We start from the raw sequence: 16,865 nt of genomic DNA, 5'->3' as shown, positions 1-16,865 counted from the left end.
TAAAATTCATTCAAAATGCACCATTCCCCCTAGAGGAAAAATCCAGCCTACAGCCTTCTTGACTGCATTTATTTTCAATTTCCATGGATGCTATCTCTCTCGTTCTCTCCTCACCACCATTCATAAAATGAAAAAATTCAATCTACTGGTATCCTATATAAACCTTTCAGAAGGTTTGTAGGTCTCTGTTATATCACCCTTTGTGTAGTTTGTATAGCCCACAAATTATCTATCTCACTCCTGATCTACTCGCACAGTCCAGATATTATCTTTATCACGCTCCTTTGTACCCATTCTACTATACCTGCATTACCACGGAAACCAGGAGAGGGAGAGAGAAATAACCGCACACAGTAGTATAGGTGAAATCCTATAAAACCATTGTAAAGAGGAAAAATGACTTCCTTCTCCATACATGTCAATATTCGTTTCACAATTGGAATTATTTTCTCTAATTTCTGTTTGCAATTTTTCTATATGGCTACTGAACTTCAATTTCCTATTTAATAAAACTCCGAAGATCCATAGCGCAATCAGGTTGCTTCTACCAAAATCCCAACAATATAATATATCATTAGATATCTCATCACACGAAACTGAATAACTTACATTGACTACCATTGAACTGATAGCCATTTCATATGTCCACAATTCAAGCTTATTCAAATCATTCTGCAAGCACAGAATGTGAATTACATTCCTGATTACGCTGCCTATCTGCTTATTTTTTACCATTAGCATTAACACCCAATGCCTACCGTCCGTCAATGAAAAGTACCAAACAACATAAATATATGCTAGTTCTACTCTCTTCATAAAAAGTAACCTTAACTTCGAAGTCCGTGGAATTACACTGACACAACAAGACGAAGAATTTATGCAGACACAACACGTGTTAGAATAATTACTTTAAACATTAAAAAAGTAAAAATCGACGTTTCACCCTCTGTTTGGAGGTCGTAATCAGGAAAGCATACATACTAGGAGTCTTCAAAAAAAAAAAAAAAAAAGGGCGAAGTTTTTAAATAGCGCACCAACTGGCACAGAAAGCATGCTGTGGCTAAGTGCACCTAGCAGTTTTGACAACAAACTGCCAGAGTAATAGTTAATTAACGCAATGTGGAGAGCACATTGCGTTAATTAACTATTACTTGCAGGAAGATTTAAATAGCCTGTCAGTATGGGCAAAAGTTAATGAGTATCGTTTTAATGTCGAGAAATGTAAATAGCTGTGTATCACATTGATGGCACTGTACTCCAAGAAATAGATGAAGCTAGACATTTAGTGGTGGTGGTAGAAAGAGTTCAAGTTTAGAGAACATGTTGCTAAGTTGCTAAGGTAACCCATAAGATTACTTGGCTATTGAAGAATACACTAACAAATAGAGATAATGAAGTTGTTATTCCTCTATATAAGGCCTTGATACGCCCATATCTGGATTACTTTGCTCAACTCTGGTCCCCTGGGTTTCTTGGGGATGAGGAAGCGGTGGAGAGGATTCAGAGGCAAGTGACCAGGTTGGTGAGTGGCCTGTACAGTGTTCCCTATGGAAATAGATTGAAGGTGTATGGATTGCAGAAGTTGGTTGATAGGAGAAAAAGAGTGGATGTGATAGAAACATTTACGTTGCTTAAAGGGTTTTCTAGGATAGATGCAGGGGAAATATTTCAGCATTTGGCTAGAGGGACCAGAACAAGGGTTCATCCCTAGAAGTTGAATAATGGTGTGGTCAGTAGGGAGGTGAGGACTAGATTTTTTGCTTGGAGACTGGTGAATGAGTGGAATGGGTTGCCAGAGTCAGTTGTGAGTGCTTTTTCTGTTAAAGGGTTCCAGAAGATGTATGATAGATTGTGTGGATAGATTAGGTCTCCTGCGATGAATCTTCGGACTTCATAGAGATGCCCTTATAATAATAATAAAAGAGCTTGATGAACAATGTGTACTTGTGAAATTTTGCTGCAAACTTGGTAAAAATTTTACGGAAATATTTCAGTTTCTTGACCAATCATACGGGGAGGACAGTCTGAGCCAAACCCAGTTCTATGAGTGGTTTAAGTGTCGATGGATGAGTCAGTCAAAGATTAAGGTGATTATGGTTGGTTTTTTTTTTATTAGAGAAGCATTGCCCATTATAAATTTTTACCATGTGGTCAGATAAACAAAGAGGACGTTTTAGCGCTTTTGAGGAATACTGTGCACAGGAAGAGGTCTGAATTATGGGAAACCCAGACTTAGATGTTGCAGCATGATAATGCGCTGGCTACCATGTGACAATGCCATGACATCCGTTGTGCCCCATCCACCATTTTCTCCGGACTTGGCCCCAGCAGACTTTTTTCTGTTTCCCAAACTTGAAACCACTTTGAAAAGACGTCGTTTCCAAACCATAGAGGAGATTCAGGAAAATGCGATAAGAGAACTGCGCGTTTTCGTAGAAAGTGCGTTCCAGGAAGCATTCCAACAATGGAAAAAACGGTGGGACTGGTGTATCGCCAGCAGAGGGGAACACTTTGAATGGGATAGTGCTTAAAACGTTGTAAAATGAGTAGTAAAGTCTTTATAGCAAAAGTTCGGTCTTTTTTTTTTTTTCTTTTTTTTGGAACAGGCCTTGTATGTACAGGACACAAGCCATGACACTGCAGAACACAAAAGTATCATTAATCTAAGTTTCTGTTAATCATTTACCCTAGCCTGACCTCTGGTGAAAAAAAATAAAATAATAATAATAAAAATAATAAAACAAAGAAGAAAAAAAGGAAAGAAAACGGAACTACATTAAACAATCTCTAAAGTCCTCTCATATTGAGATTTCCTTCTGTTTGGAGTTGTTCGGGTTGCTAACGGGTTGAAGGTGGGTCCTCCACACTCTGGGAATAATTATGGTAATCCATCATTTTTCTTCAGATTTGGATGAATGCTTCAGCATTTCACAAGTTTTTTGAATTTTCTTTCAAACCAGGTTTTGTTGTTGCTGTGTAGGCTTCGTGTGTTTCCAGTCAATCCTCTGGCATGTGTTAGAGTGCGTGGTCTGATAGACCTGTTTACCATAGTGTAGGTATTGAATGTGGCGTTTGTGTTCATCTTTTCTGATAGGCACGGTTCGTCCTGTTTCCCCTATTATTATTTAATTTTTTATTATTTTTATTTTTTCCACCAGAGTTCAAGTTAGGGTAGATGATTAAGAAACATTTAGATTCATCTTATTCTTGCATTGTGCAATGTCATGCAGCTTCTATCCTGAACATATGTTTGTTTTCTTGATGATGATCTAATACAGAGGTCGAAACGTCGATTGTTACTTTGTTAATGGTAAGTAAAATAGTTATTCTAACACGTGTGTTGTATCTCCATAAATTCTTCACTATGAATGCTAACCACTGTGTAACTGTAAAAGAAAGAACAGCATGCCTTAATGTTCGTATCCTTATAACTAACATTATTATTGTTGTATTTAATATTACTATTATTTTCGTATCCTTATAACTAACATTATTATTGTTGTATTTAATATTACTATTATTTAGGCCTGTGTAACTCAGTGGAAGTGAAGTTTGTATCCTTTTTTGCTAGGACGGCAGAAGAATGACTATGTTCGTTTTTCTAGTCGCTGACTAGAGGAACTTTTTCTAAGTCCTTTTTCGACCAGTTCCTGAATTATCCATTTATTGTCATGGACAAGCGAACTTTTTCTCCTGGAAACTGAGGGGTTTCATCCAATACACTACAGAAAATCGACCATAGAACCGTACTATTTCAGACAAATAATACACTGTGCTAGGATTAGGGACTATGAGATGGCAACTCTAGTCAGTCGTCTCTTAATCGGATGCTGTTTATAATTATCGATAGCCTCTGGCATTGTCCGTGATTGGCGACCGTTGTAGTTGATCTTCCCCATCATTGCTTTAAAACGACAGATAGGGTTAAAATGGCCTCACTTACTCCCTATAAGGGAATAAAAGGCACAATTTTTTTTTATTATTTAGTTAGCCCTTTATACTCAAATCTTCAAATAGAACAGAAATTGCAGAGCTATCTGTAAAAACTATAAATAACCTGAATGAAAACAATCTCTCTCTCTCTCTCTCTCTCTCTTTCTGTCAACTGTACGTTATCAGATCAAAAACATTTAAACAATCCTTCGTAGTAATCGATATGGCTATACAACTCAATAACAGTGGTTAATACAGGTATAAAAGAAGCATGCATACTACATAAAATGAGAGAGCTGGACCACCAAGGGCTGAAATGCTTGGCGCAAAAAAGTCCCAGTTCTCATTGAAACATCGTTGCTGAGTTCCGAAATATCTCTGCAAGTAACGCCAGTAAAAATACAGGTCGTCGGCAGACAGCTGAAGAACATGCGGTTTCATTATTTTGCCTTGCCCTTCTTAGTTCTACTGATAGAGAATCTTAATGGGGCAGCACATAATGACATGCTAGATAACTGTGCTTCTAACTTTATATCAACAGTTTGTTGATACAGGCCCTTTCCTGTAACTACGTGGCAATTTCCCATTCGTAAAAGTAGGTCTGTGACCGTGACCGATCTCTGTAATGCTCTTTTGGAACTGATGGGAATTACCACAGCAACAAAAATCTAGTGGAAAGCCTATCCATATTAATGCCTTTCATATTGGAATGAGAGTTGGGATGACTAGGTGTTAGGATTTTTTCTTCAGATAGTGTATATCATAAAATATAACAGATGATTCTAGAGGGAATAATAATAAAAATCTTATACTGCCTTTTATTCCCATAGGGAGTAGATAAGACCATTTTAGCCCGATCTAATTTTTGGAGCCTGAGGGCAGGACCACATTTATACTTTTGGAGGCCCGAGGCACAACTTCATTATGAGGCCCTCAAAAATAAGCATTTTTTTAGTTTATTGAAAATAAAAGTCAACATTTCCATAATAACTCATTTTAATAACACAATATAACATCGGTATACATATATTTGAATTTTTAAAAAAGTATAAAAATAAATCAGTTCAAATTTAAATTAAAAAATTAATAACTAAAAGTTTATTTTCTGGCTTTGGTTTTAGCAAATATATCTATAATGTCGTCATAATTGATCGAGTCCATTGCATCTCATTCAATGCATAATAACGAGAGGTCACTTGTTTTATTTTGGTGCAAGTTGCTTCTTAAATAATTTTTTATCCGTTTTAACACTGACAATGAGCGTTCAGCACTTGCATTTGAAATAGGCATCGTCAAAAATATTTTTAAAATTGTTTCTACGTTCGGAAAAGTAGACCTTAACCCATCGTTTATAAATTTGTACATATTTTTAATTTAACAATTTTCTTCCTTTATCATTATTAAAAATTGCTTAACTTCATCAGTAAATTTTTCTGGATCAATATCAGTCCCATAAGGTTTGTAAAATTTTATCAATACTAGTCTTGTACTTGTCTTGATCTATATCTTCCTTCAAAAAAATGTCAAACATATCTAATATGTCGAAATAGCTTTTTGTTCTTTCATTAATTTCCAAAATCAACTTATCGCAAATGACATTAAAAGTGTTCACAGCGAAATTTTCTTTCCCATGTAATATAATCTCATTTGTGAAATTATATTACATAATCTCAGATTGTGAAACTTCGTCACTCGTTTTTTAACTCTTTCCTTTTCATTTTTAAATTTTGTCTCATCTGTTAATAAATTCGCTTCTTCATTTACAGCAGCAAAACTATTTCTTATATCTAAAATAAAACCGACTAAAGAGTGTAACAAATTATTAGCTAAAAACAAATCCATATCGGGATCTTGTAGAGATTTATTAGTAGCATTTATTCGTTGTAAAATTTTGTCCCACATAACTGTTAAAATTGCTGTTTCTGATTTGTCAAAATGTTCAGCCAATGATGAGCTCTCTTATTTAGAAATAGGTTTTTCATGAGGAGAAATGGATAGTTCAAGTAATGCGTCTTTGATTTGTTTATATCCATTGTTTCAAAGCCAATATAGCGTCAGCTCTTGCGGACCACCTCGTTCCACTTAGTCTTTTAACTGTTAAAGATTTTTTTTCTAAATGTTTAAGGAGTATACCCCATCTTCTTGTTGAAGATGAAAAGTAATTATATACATTTTGAATAAAATAAAAATATTGCACTGCTTCCGGACAAGATTCCGCGGCATATTTGCCAATTAAATTTAAGGAATGACTAGAGTACGGTATATAATGTGCAGAGGGACTACGTTTTTTCAGCCTAGCTTGTAAACCTGTATAGATACCTTTCATATTGGCAGCGTTATTGGCTTTGCCCTCTGCACATTTTTATATGCAAAGATAATTCTTCTAAATTTTTTAATACTATCTCTTCTAAATATAAGGAATTATGTTGTGTAATTCTGATGAACCCGATAAATGTTTCTCTAATGTCAGAATTTGCGGCAACATACCTAAATATCATAGCTAGTTGGTCATTATGGGCAATGTCTGGCGTTGAATCGGGTATTATTGCAAAATAAGCAGCTTCCTTAATTTCTGATATTAATATTTCTCTTGTTTTTTTTAGCTATTAATGCTATGCATTCATCACAAGTATGGTAAGAAAGATAATTTGATCTGCCAGAACCGCAGTTAGCATACATTTTCATGTGATGTTTTAAAAAATCATCAAATTCACTTAAATAATGTAAACACGATAAATAATTTCCGCAAGAATCAGAAAAAATATCATTTGTATTTCTTCTAAATGCTAACCCTAGTTTACTCAGTAACTTAATGGTAGCTATTATTCTTTTTAAAACCTCTCTCCAATAATTTTCTTCAGATTGTGTTTGTTTGTTCAATTCAGAATCAATTCGACTATTTACAGAACTTGATTTTCTTTCGCGATATGTGCACATCGCTCGTATATGCCCAGTAGAATGATCACATAAGGTTCGTGTTATATTTCCCCAGTCATTAAAACCTTTCATTAAGCTATTATTTGACTTAGAAAGCAATTTACAAACAAAGCAGTAAATTGCTTTGCTGGTTTCTGAAAAAATTAGCCACTCTCGTTTCTCCTTTGTTCCATTCGCCTTTTTACAGTAAAAATGTGATATATTTACATTTCTGAGATATATTCTATTGAGTTCTGTGTATTCTTTTTTTTTTTTAATTTTCGATTTTATCAACATTCTGGGGCATATTTATTAAAATATGCTCGATAAACTGTTCATTAATAGTAAGTGGCCACACTGCTATATCGGTAAGATAGCTTGCTTGCTGGTAAGTACAGACTCCGATTGAAAACTTTCTTCAGAATCCTCTTGATTTGTTTCATTTACTTCTTTCTCTCCTTCTGTGTTTTCCACGTCATTTTGATGTTCTTCATTTTCACTTTCATCTCCTCCTGATAACGATACCAATGTTTCGTTTTCATTCCGAGAAGTGTGAAGTACAACTTTAGTTCTACGAAATTCTTCATTTTCAGAACGCAAGAAAGACAAAATTGCCCCCTTTTGACTATTTAGCTGTTTTTCATTTTCTCTAAGTCGTTTTCTTTTACGAACTCCGGATTCAAATTTTCTTGGCATCATTATGTGTATTAAGCTATCAAAAGCGAAATAAATATTTATTAAATCCAAAATAAACATATAAATAAAATAAACAATTACGTTAAAAGCTTAAAAAATACAAAAATAGAAACAGTAGTATCTTGGTTTTGTTAAAATAAACGAGTAAAATAATAATAATAATAATTACTTGAGTAATATATTCTTACCGACTGCGACAACTACTTTAACCATGTAATTAGTTATATACACTTGTATACAGTACTAGCCAAAACGGTAACTAAACTATCAGTTTAATTACCGTTTTTTGGAATTTCCTTCACTGTTCTACGATATTTGACCCTTTTTGGTGCACAATTTATTTATTTTGTCTCTTCCCAAAAATATAAACAAATTTCACATGTATACAATAAATATTAATATTAAAAAAAATCTTGGTAATATTAAACTAGCAACCTTGTAAGTCATTTTATATAAATAAATGACTAACTTTTATCGATGGATTATAAATAATTATGCAACTTCTGCGATACTTTATATTTAATATTAAATTTTCTAAATAGTTTAAAATCTTTTAATATAATTATAAATACACGTATATATATACATATTATTTACACTTTTAAATATTCCACGTTACTGAATCATAATTAATTTAAAGAAAGATGTAATTAAAATCTTTCTGTGAAAGATTTCAATTGCAGTGTTGATTATTGATTTTCAGAACGTTGATTTTATTTGACAAGCTTCATTGACAATCATAGTTGACATCATAGCTGCTACAAAAATTCTGAATACCGAAAAAATATTGAAAGGTATGGTAATAATTTAGTATAAGAATAAAAGTTTTTTTATTAAAAAAAGAATTTAAATGCAATCAAATTAAGCTTACTAATCAAGGTTAAAATTGGAACTTCATGAACTGTAAAGTTCAGATATTATTATTATTATTATTATAAAAACCTCCATGGAGTCAAAGACTCATCGTGGATATTCTCACTAAAAATAAAAATTTTGAATTTACAGTAATAAAAATTATAGCAAAAATCATCATATTTATGGAATTACAACATTTATTTATTACAAGATTTATTCAACTCCAGCTTTGATATTTTTAAGTTGCATTAAAAAGCATAATAATTCCAGCTTTAGTTAAAACATAGAGGCAATAAATAGTAAGTAAAAAATGTAAGTAAGTAAAGTAAATAAGTAAAATGTCAAGTAAAAAAGTGGATGTTAGTGAGCATAGCAAGTTATCATCCACTTTTTTACTTGATATTTTACCCTAAAATGACTAGAATCTTGATGCACAAAAAATGAACTGAAAAATCAATTCAATTTATAAATAATAATAAACTTGAAATTCAAATGCTCTATTTATGTGATATAGAAACTGCTCTTACCCAACTAATTAATACAAATAGCAGCAGCAGCACACACACACACAAAAAAACTCTGTTGTCTCTGGAATGTGTCTCAAAATGATCGCAAAAACTTACTTTAACTCAAAAACGTATTTACTCTGTTTACAATTTCCACTTATTAAACGTCTAGTGTACTTGCAAAGAGGTTAGATAACTCTCTATTAAGTTACTTTTACAAACTGTATATCAACTTCAAATATGCAAATAGATTCTCATGATGACACTTCTTGTTACTGTTAATCGAAATCTTAATTGTCCAACTAAAACACATTATAAGAGGAATTGTACAAAGGTATATAACTTACAAAAGCTCTGTATCACACATTCAGTCAAAGGTCTTGCACAATAAGTTCTAAGGCAATTCTCTCATCTCAGATCTTGAGCTTCCTTCAGGAAATCTGGCTTCAGAAATATCTCATCGGGAAAATAGCTGACTGTGAACTGTGCCCTGAGGTACTCATATACAGCCCCAGGAAAAAGTTATTCTCCAACGACTAAAAGAAAAACTTCCGAGTGAAGGTGCTTCAGGTAATTTGTCTTGCCTTTTCTCCTCTGCCCCCTCCACTAACTCGAATTGCCGCCAACTGTCAACCGAGATTCCTCTCTGGCCTGGAAGCTTTTCTCCAGTGATTGGAACATCTACTTTCAGCAACTCGAAGCCTTCTCTTAAGATTAGAACCGGGAAGCTCCTCTCTGGCAACATCTGGAAACGGGAAGCCTCTTTCTCTCTAGTGACTTCTGGATCTGGGAAGCCCTATACGCTTGGATCTGTCCCCTTTATTATGCCTTCTCTGAGACCTCGCACAAAGTTTGTAACCCCCTGAAGAATTCGGCATGATTCTTTCATCTTAAGTTTCAAGTTCGGCCCACTATTTTTTCTCTTCTGTGCCATCTTTTGATTGTAAGTTTGCCCACCATTGGAAAGTTGTTTGAACCTTTCTGACTGACTTCGGAGGTGTTTACATGCAAAGCTTGTAAGCCTTTCTCATACACACAAAATTTAATAAACAACCTTTCTAATGCTGCCATGTAGATCTATTACATACAGCTCCAGCAAAAAAAACATTGCCATTGTTTTTAACACTAACATATTCTTATTAAAGAAATATATATACAGTTAATTTCCAAAGGACTATTTACAAAAATATCTAATACAAAATATACAGAGACAAACAAGGTTATTTTTTACAACATTCTTTATGGGACTTGACCTAAGTAAAAATCGATGTGATGTGCTTTGGAATATTTAAACTACAATCGAGTTTTTACAATATTGATAAGAACAATAGTCTAAAAGTCCAGGTAGTCCAGCAAAAACCATCTGTGAAAAAATTAAACTGGTTTATTTATTTAAAAACACAAAAATACAAATTTATTAAGTATATCTTTATAGAGTTCATAATTAAAAGGACTCTTATAATAATAATAATAATAATAATAATAATAATAGATTTCTACAGATGTGTCTCATGTTGTTTTGGTATTATCAAAATTATCATGTTATTCTGAAGCATTATGAATTTTTCTATTTTATTATTATGCCGCTAATATTTCTTCAAATGCGACACTTTACAACAAAACTGGCTAACTTATGTTGAATATATCTGTTCGCAAATATACTCGAAATCCCTTTGACCTAATAAAAAGGCAGAATGCTGATGAAACTTCATCAACATTCTATCTGTTAAAATGCAATTACCCCACCCCCTGCTGTTAACGGATTATTGAAGTTATGTGCACTGTATTTCTTGGATTGACAATTTTTTGCTGCACAATTTACTTATTGTGTCTCTTCCCAAATAAAAACGAATTTCACATGTGCGAAAATAAATAATCAAAATGTTTGTTAGCATTGGAAATATTATGTCAAATATTTATATTTTTTAAATTATATTTATTGAAATAAATATGACATTTTGCTTCCTTTCATTGCAAAATAAGATTATATGGGTCGCACATTTCAATTTTAGGAACGATTTATTTTATTTTTATGAACAACAAATGGTGTTAAACTGCATTACTTGGGGTTTCCGATTGTGAGTCTTTTTAACCACCTTATGGGCCATTAAAGATCAAATATGCCCTGAACAGCTTCGTATCCATCATAAATTTCAATGTAATATCAATGGTGTTACAATATTAATATGCACTTCGCATCCATGGAAATGTGGACGTATATATATACGTCCTGGCCGGTAGGGGATTTATATCCAAATGTATTTTATCAGAGATTCTACGCCTTTGTCTTTTGCTTAAAACTGAAACAGTATAATTACTTTGGAAAAATAACGAATTCAAACAAAAAGAAAGTGCACACATATTATCTAGCAGTATTTGTGTGTATGTGTGTACGTGTGGTGATAATTTTGGGAGTGGGGAGTTAGCCATTAAAGGTGAAATAATTCTGTTATGAAAATTGTGGAAATAAAAATCAAAAATCGCTCGGCGGCTCAGTAGTGTAGGCTCGTTTCTAGTGTGCACATCTTTAAATTGAAAAAAAAAAAAATTTTATGGCTGTGTATTTCTCAGTTAGGTGCTTCGTTCATGTCAAGTGTGTTTATTTTGTGTCGAATTTTATTTTGCATTTGACATAATTGATTTGTATTTGGTATCAGATTGTATGATTATGCATCGTTGTGGCTAAGCCTAATCTTGCTATTGTGACAGCTTGTGGCTGATAAATCTTCTTTCAAGCTATTTATGTAAATCTTTGTGCTAGATATTTTGGTTATTCATATAATGACGTGTTTGATGAAACATTTTGAGAATGATATGCTATAGTGATCATGTTCTTGTTGTTAAGCCTAATACTGCCATTCTCTGAGCATATATACTGGATGTTAAATGAAAACTATTGATTATAAGTGTATAATACTGAGATAATTATTTCAAGCAACATATGTAAATTTGTTAGGTATTGTTTAATGTTGTTTAATATGAGTATTTTATTTGAAACTTAGTTCAGAACTCAATATGATAACAAGATCACAGACAATTTGTTTGAAAGGGCACAATCACACACCTAATATATCATCTGTTTTTAATAAATTACTTGCTAGTGAAAGTTTGGTGGATGTAACATTATCGTGTGAAGGAATGACCCTTAAGGCTCACAAAATAGTACTATCTGCAAGCAGCACTCTTTAGTACAGCTTATTTTTAGAGAACCCAAGTAGTCATCCTGTTGTGACATTAAATGACATGAAGTTCAACGACTTAAGGTTGATGATCCAATATATGTACCATGGTGAAATTAATATTTCATGGGATATGCTTCCATCATTGTTAAAATCTGCAGAGTTCCTAAAAATGAAAGATTTTTTGGAAGTTGCTAATAAGTACAATGATTCTGTGGAAGGCATACAGCAGAGAGCTTTAGATTATGATCGTCATGAAGCAGGGAAAACGATCATTGTTCATCTGGTTGTTGAAGGCCAACTGTCAGGTGAAAGTGTACATACAAGTGTATTGTCTTATTCAGTATCTGATGCTACAGTTAATTCTCACCTACCAGTCACAATCTTGGGTAGTGATGACAACAATCCTTTCATCAATTCAGGTGAATGTGTGCATAATAATGTATTGTCAGTTTCTGATGCTACTGTTAATTCTCACCTGCTGGTCAATGACATCTTGGGTATGTCATCTGACTCAACCATTTCTTCTGTAGTTGCTAGGGATGTCAATCCAGATTACTTAACATCTTTATCATCTTGTGTTTCTATGGTATCCCCTCTTGAATCTGATACCAAGGTAGAAAAGAAAGATTGCGTAGTCCATTTCACATCTTCTAATATATCAAATGTTTTGCCTGTATTAATTGACTCGTATGATGGCAGAAGTTTTAATGTAATATATGATGATACATCTGGTTTGACTAATATCCCAAGTTTAAGTGATCATCAAGACTTCGCAGTTAGCTACCATCACTCACATAGGGAGCATACATGTTTTATACAGCCATATCCCAATGTATCTGATAAAAGCATGTGGAGTAGACTGTGTTGTGCAAGTTCTCCTGAAACAAATGAACGGACATTTTTAAATGACTGTAATATATTTTATAATTTTGATCGGACCAAATTGTATAATCTATCTTTTAGAATTCCAATAGGTTCTAATGTTTTTTATGGAATAGGAAGTATGGGGGAATTAAGAATGACAAAGTATGAGAATGACAGAAGTGAATATGTGCATGGAATAAATAGTGCAGAAATAGATACACACATATTGCTGAGTGATATACTAAAGAATGTGAGAGAGGTTCAGGGACAAAAACAAGCATCACTAGGAGTAAACGATGTCAAGTTAAGAAGAAGCAAAAAAAGATGTTGTGCTGTATGGGAATTCGATAATTAAGGGTGTGAAGGATGGTAGAGTAATTAAAGCGTGTTATCCAGGTTCAAATATTAAGGATATAACTGGGGCTGTGAAATTGCAGAAAGATAGAGTGAGTGAGATTATTGCAGTTATAGGGAGGAATGATCTACGTACCAAAAGATTTTCTGTAAGACCGGATTTGAAAGATTTAATAATAGCAATGAATGCAAAGAGTAAGAGTGGAAAGATCATGAGTGTGCTACCATGCTTTGGTAGTGATGAAATGAACAGAAGAGCAATTATATTAAATGGAATGGTGTCAAGATTGTGTAAAAGGTTTTGCAAAGAAATGAAACGGAATATTCATTTTATGAATGTCTAGGATGACTTTGATAAAAGACATGGTTTGCACTTAAATGGATTAAGAGCTTGGCATTTAGAACACTTATTGATAAAGGACAGAGTAAAGGGTCATAAACCGGGAAATGGGATTTGCTAGGGAAGCATGTGATAGAGTCAGCTGTAAATAGTACTAAGGTCATTAATCGCTGTGAATTCGGGATTAATTGTTCGCAGAATGTTAACAGTATACAGAGTGGGGTAATTCGCACACAGGGAGATTATGGGAGGTAGGGAGTATTCAGTTTATGTATACTAATGCTCGAAGTATTAGGAATAAGTGTGAAGAATTTTTGTCATTACTTAGTACAACACGGCCAAAAATTATAGGAATTAGCAAAACTTGGTTAACCAAGAATGATATAGTTATTGGGATTGAATGTAAGGGGTACAGTATTTTCAGGCAGGACAGAGATGACAGAATGGGGGGAGGGGTTTTATTAATGATAGATGAAACATTAAAGTCAAAAAAGATAGAAGTACCTCACTGCGACAGGTATGTAGAGGGCAGTTCATTAGAGGCAGTTTGGTGTGAGACAGAGATTAACAAGGCGAAATATGTAATTGGTTGTTGTTATAATCCAAGGGGAATAAGGGAGAATGTAGATAGCATGTATTGGCAAATTAGCACGATAAGTGAAGGTCAAGTAATTATTATTGGAGATTTTAACTTTGGGGACATAGACTGGGGGAAGGAATGGTCACAAGAAACAAAGGAGGAGTTTATAAAGTTGTTAAGAGATAATTATCTGAGAGAGCATGTGATGGAACAAGAGTTTCTAGAGTGTTAGATCTGGTCATAACCTCATAGAACATATCAGAAAGTAATTTAGTTACAATGTCTCCCCTTGGGGAAAGCGATCATGTGGTCTTGACCCGGGAGATTGAAAGACATGCTGAATATTCTATTAAGAATGGGTATATGTGGAATTACAAGGCTGGTGATTATGGCAAACTGAGAAGTCAGCTTTCAGCTGTACCATGGCATGAGAAATTCCAGGGGGGAGAGATGTTGATGGTGTGTGTGAGATTCTCAAGGAATATTTGAAGAAAGCTGTATCAGACTATATTCCCAGAGTCAGAAGGAGAAATCAAGTAGGAGTAAAATGGATGAATAATACTATTAAACAGGAGTTTCAGATAAAGAAAAGGTTGTGGAGGACGTATAAAGAAAAAGGTGGTGATGAGCGTTCCAATGAGCAATATAAGGTACAGGCAAAGAGAGTAACCTGTATGGTAAGGAAAGCCAAAGCTAATTATGAGAGGAAGCTAAAGCTAGCTGATGAATCCAAAAGAAACCCTAAACCCTTTCGCTATGTGGCTAGTAAAAGGAAGAATATCCATGGAAAGATTACTTTAAAAAGTGTTGATGGTAGGGAAATTACTGAAGCTAATCAAATAGTTGAGTTGCTTAGTGATCATTTCGCAATAGTGTACCATCTTTGTAGTGATAGTGCAGTGTCAGATGTACCATTGACTGATGAAAGTATAGAGATAGATGAAATTGAGGTGCTTAATATATTAAAGAACTTTAATGCTAACAGTGCCATTGGGTTAGATGGCATATCGGCTCGTGTGTTAAGAGAATGTGCAAGAGAATTAGCATCTCCTCTAACCAGAATGCTTAATTTAAGCCTTAGTTCTGGTAAAGTGCCAATAGAGAAAGGGGAAAATAGTTCCATTGCACAAGGGAGGCTCTAAGACTGAGGTTGCAAATTATAGACCAATCAGTATATCTGGAATGGTGGTTAAGATTTTGGAGAAATTGGTTAAAATTAGAATTCAGGACTGGGTGGACAGCAATATGATACTTTATAAGGGGTAATATGGTTTTGTGAAGGGTAGGTCTTGCCTAAGTAATTTGCTTACTTTCTATAATAAAGTAACAGTGGAGTTGGATAAAGGAAACCCTTACTCAGTGATATTGCTTGATTTTGCAAAGGCCTTTGACAGGATTCCACATGGAACTCTGTTACATAAATTAGAGCAAATGGGTTTGGATCCGAAGATGGTGATTTGGATTAAAGGATGGCTGGTGGACAGATATCAAAGAGTGGTTTACGGAGGAGCTGAGTCCAGGAAAAGGCAAGGGACTAGTGGTGTACCTCAGGGCTCAGTTCTTGGTCCTCTATTGTTTAATTTTTACATCAATGATATTGGAAATACCTTGAATGGATATATCCACTTGTTTGCTGATGATGCAAAATTGGGAAGAGCGATAATCAATTCAAATGATGTGGATATTTTACAGGATGACTTAAATAAGCTGACGGTATGGACTGAGGTAAATGGCTGTCAGTTCAACGTGGCTAAGTGTAAGGTGATGCACTTCATGAGGATGACATCGCATGCTGTTTACTATATTAACGGAACTGAACTGCAGGAAGTTGATGAGACAAGAGACTTGGGAGTTATTGTGGACAGAGAACTTAAGTTTAAAGGGCATATTCCAAAGATTGCCAAAATATCACATCAAATTACATGGTTGTTGAGGAACACACTAACAAGCAGGGATAGGGAAGTTATTGTTCCACTCTATAAGGCATTAATAAGGCCGCATTTGGACTATTGTGCACAGATCTGGTCGCCAGGATTTCTTGGTGATGCGGAACTAGTGGAGAGGATTCAGAGGCTGGTTACAAAGATTGTTGCAGGTCTGTAGAATGTGGGATCATCAATCTCTCCTCTATGAGGATAGATTTATGATCTGTGGGCTCCAAAATCTAGCTAATAGACGTAGGAGAGGAGATATGATAGAGGTATTTAAATTGTTAAAGTGATTTTACAGGATTGATACTGATGATATTTTTAAGACCAGTGAAGGATGTGAAAGAACGAGGGGCCATCCCTGGAGATTGTGTAAGAGTGTGGTTAACAAGAGTGTTAGGACCAGATTTTTTACTTGGAGGGTTGTGCATGGGTGGAATGCTTTGCCAGAGGTGGTTGTGAATGCTTCAACTGTGAATGAATTTAAGGAGAGGTATGACAGGTATTGTGTAAATAATGGTTAGTGTGTCAATGTCGGGTCTCCCGCGATGAGTCTTTTGACTCCATGGAGACACCGTTAAAATAATAATAATAATAATAAAAATTTCATTTTGACGCATGCACCTATACATGTTTCAAAAGATAAATTGTAGGGAAAATATCGCTGCTTCAAAACTGCCGCATAATATCCAAATTAGCCAAAAATATGTA

The sequence above is a fragment of the Typopeltis vanoorti genome, chromosome 10 (genome assembly GCF_054136105.1).
Source record: "Typopeltis vanoorti isolate ZY-2024b chromosome 10, IOZ_Tvanoo_1.0, whole genome shotgun sequence".
Lineage (NCBI taxonomy): Eukaryota > Metazoa > Arthropoda > Arachnida > Uropygi > Thelyphonidae > Typopeltis > Typopeltis vanoorti.
Note: the sequence above shows the minus strand (reverse complement) of the source record.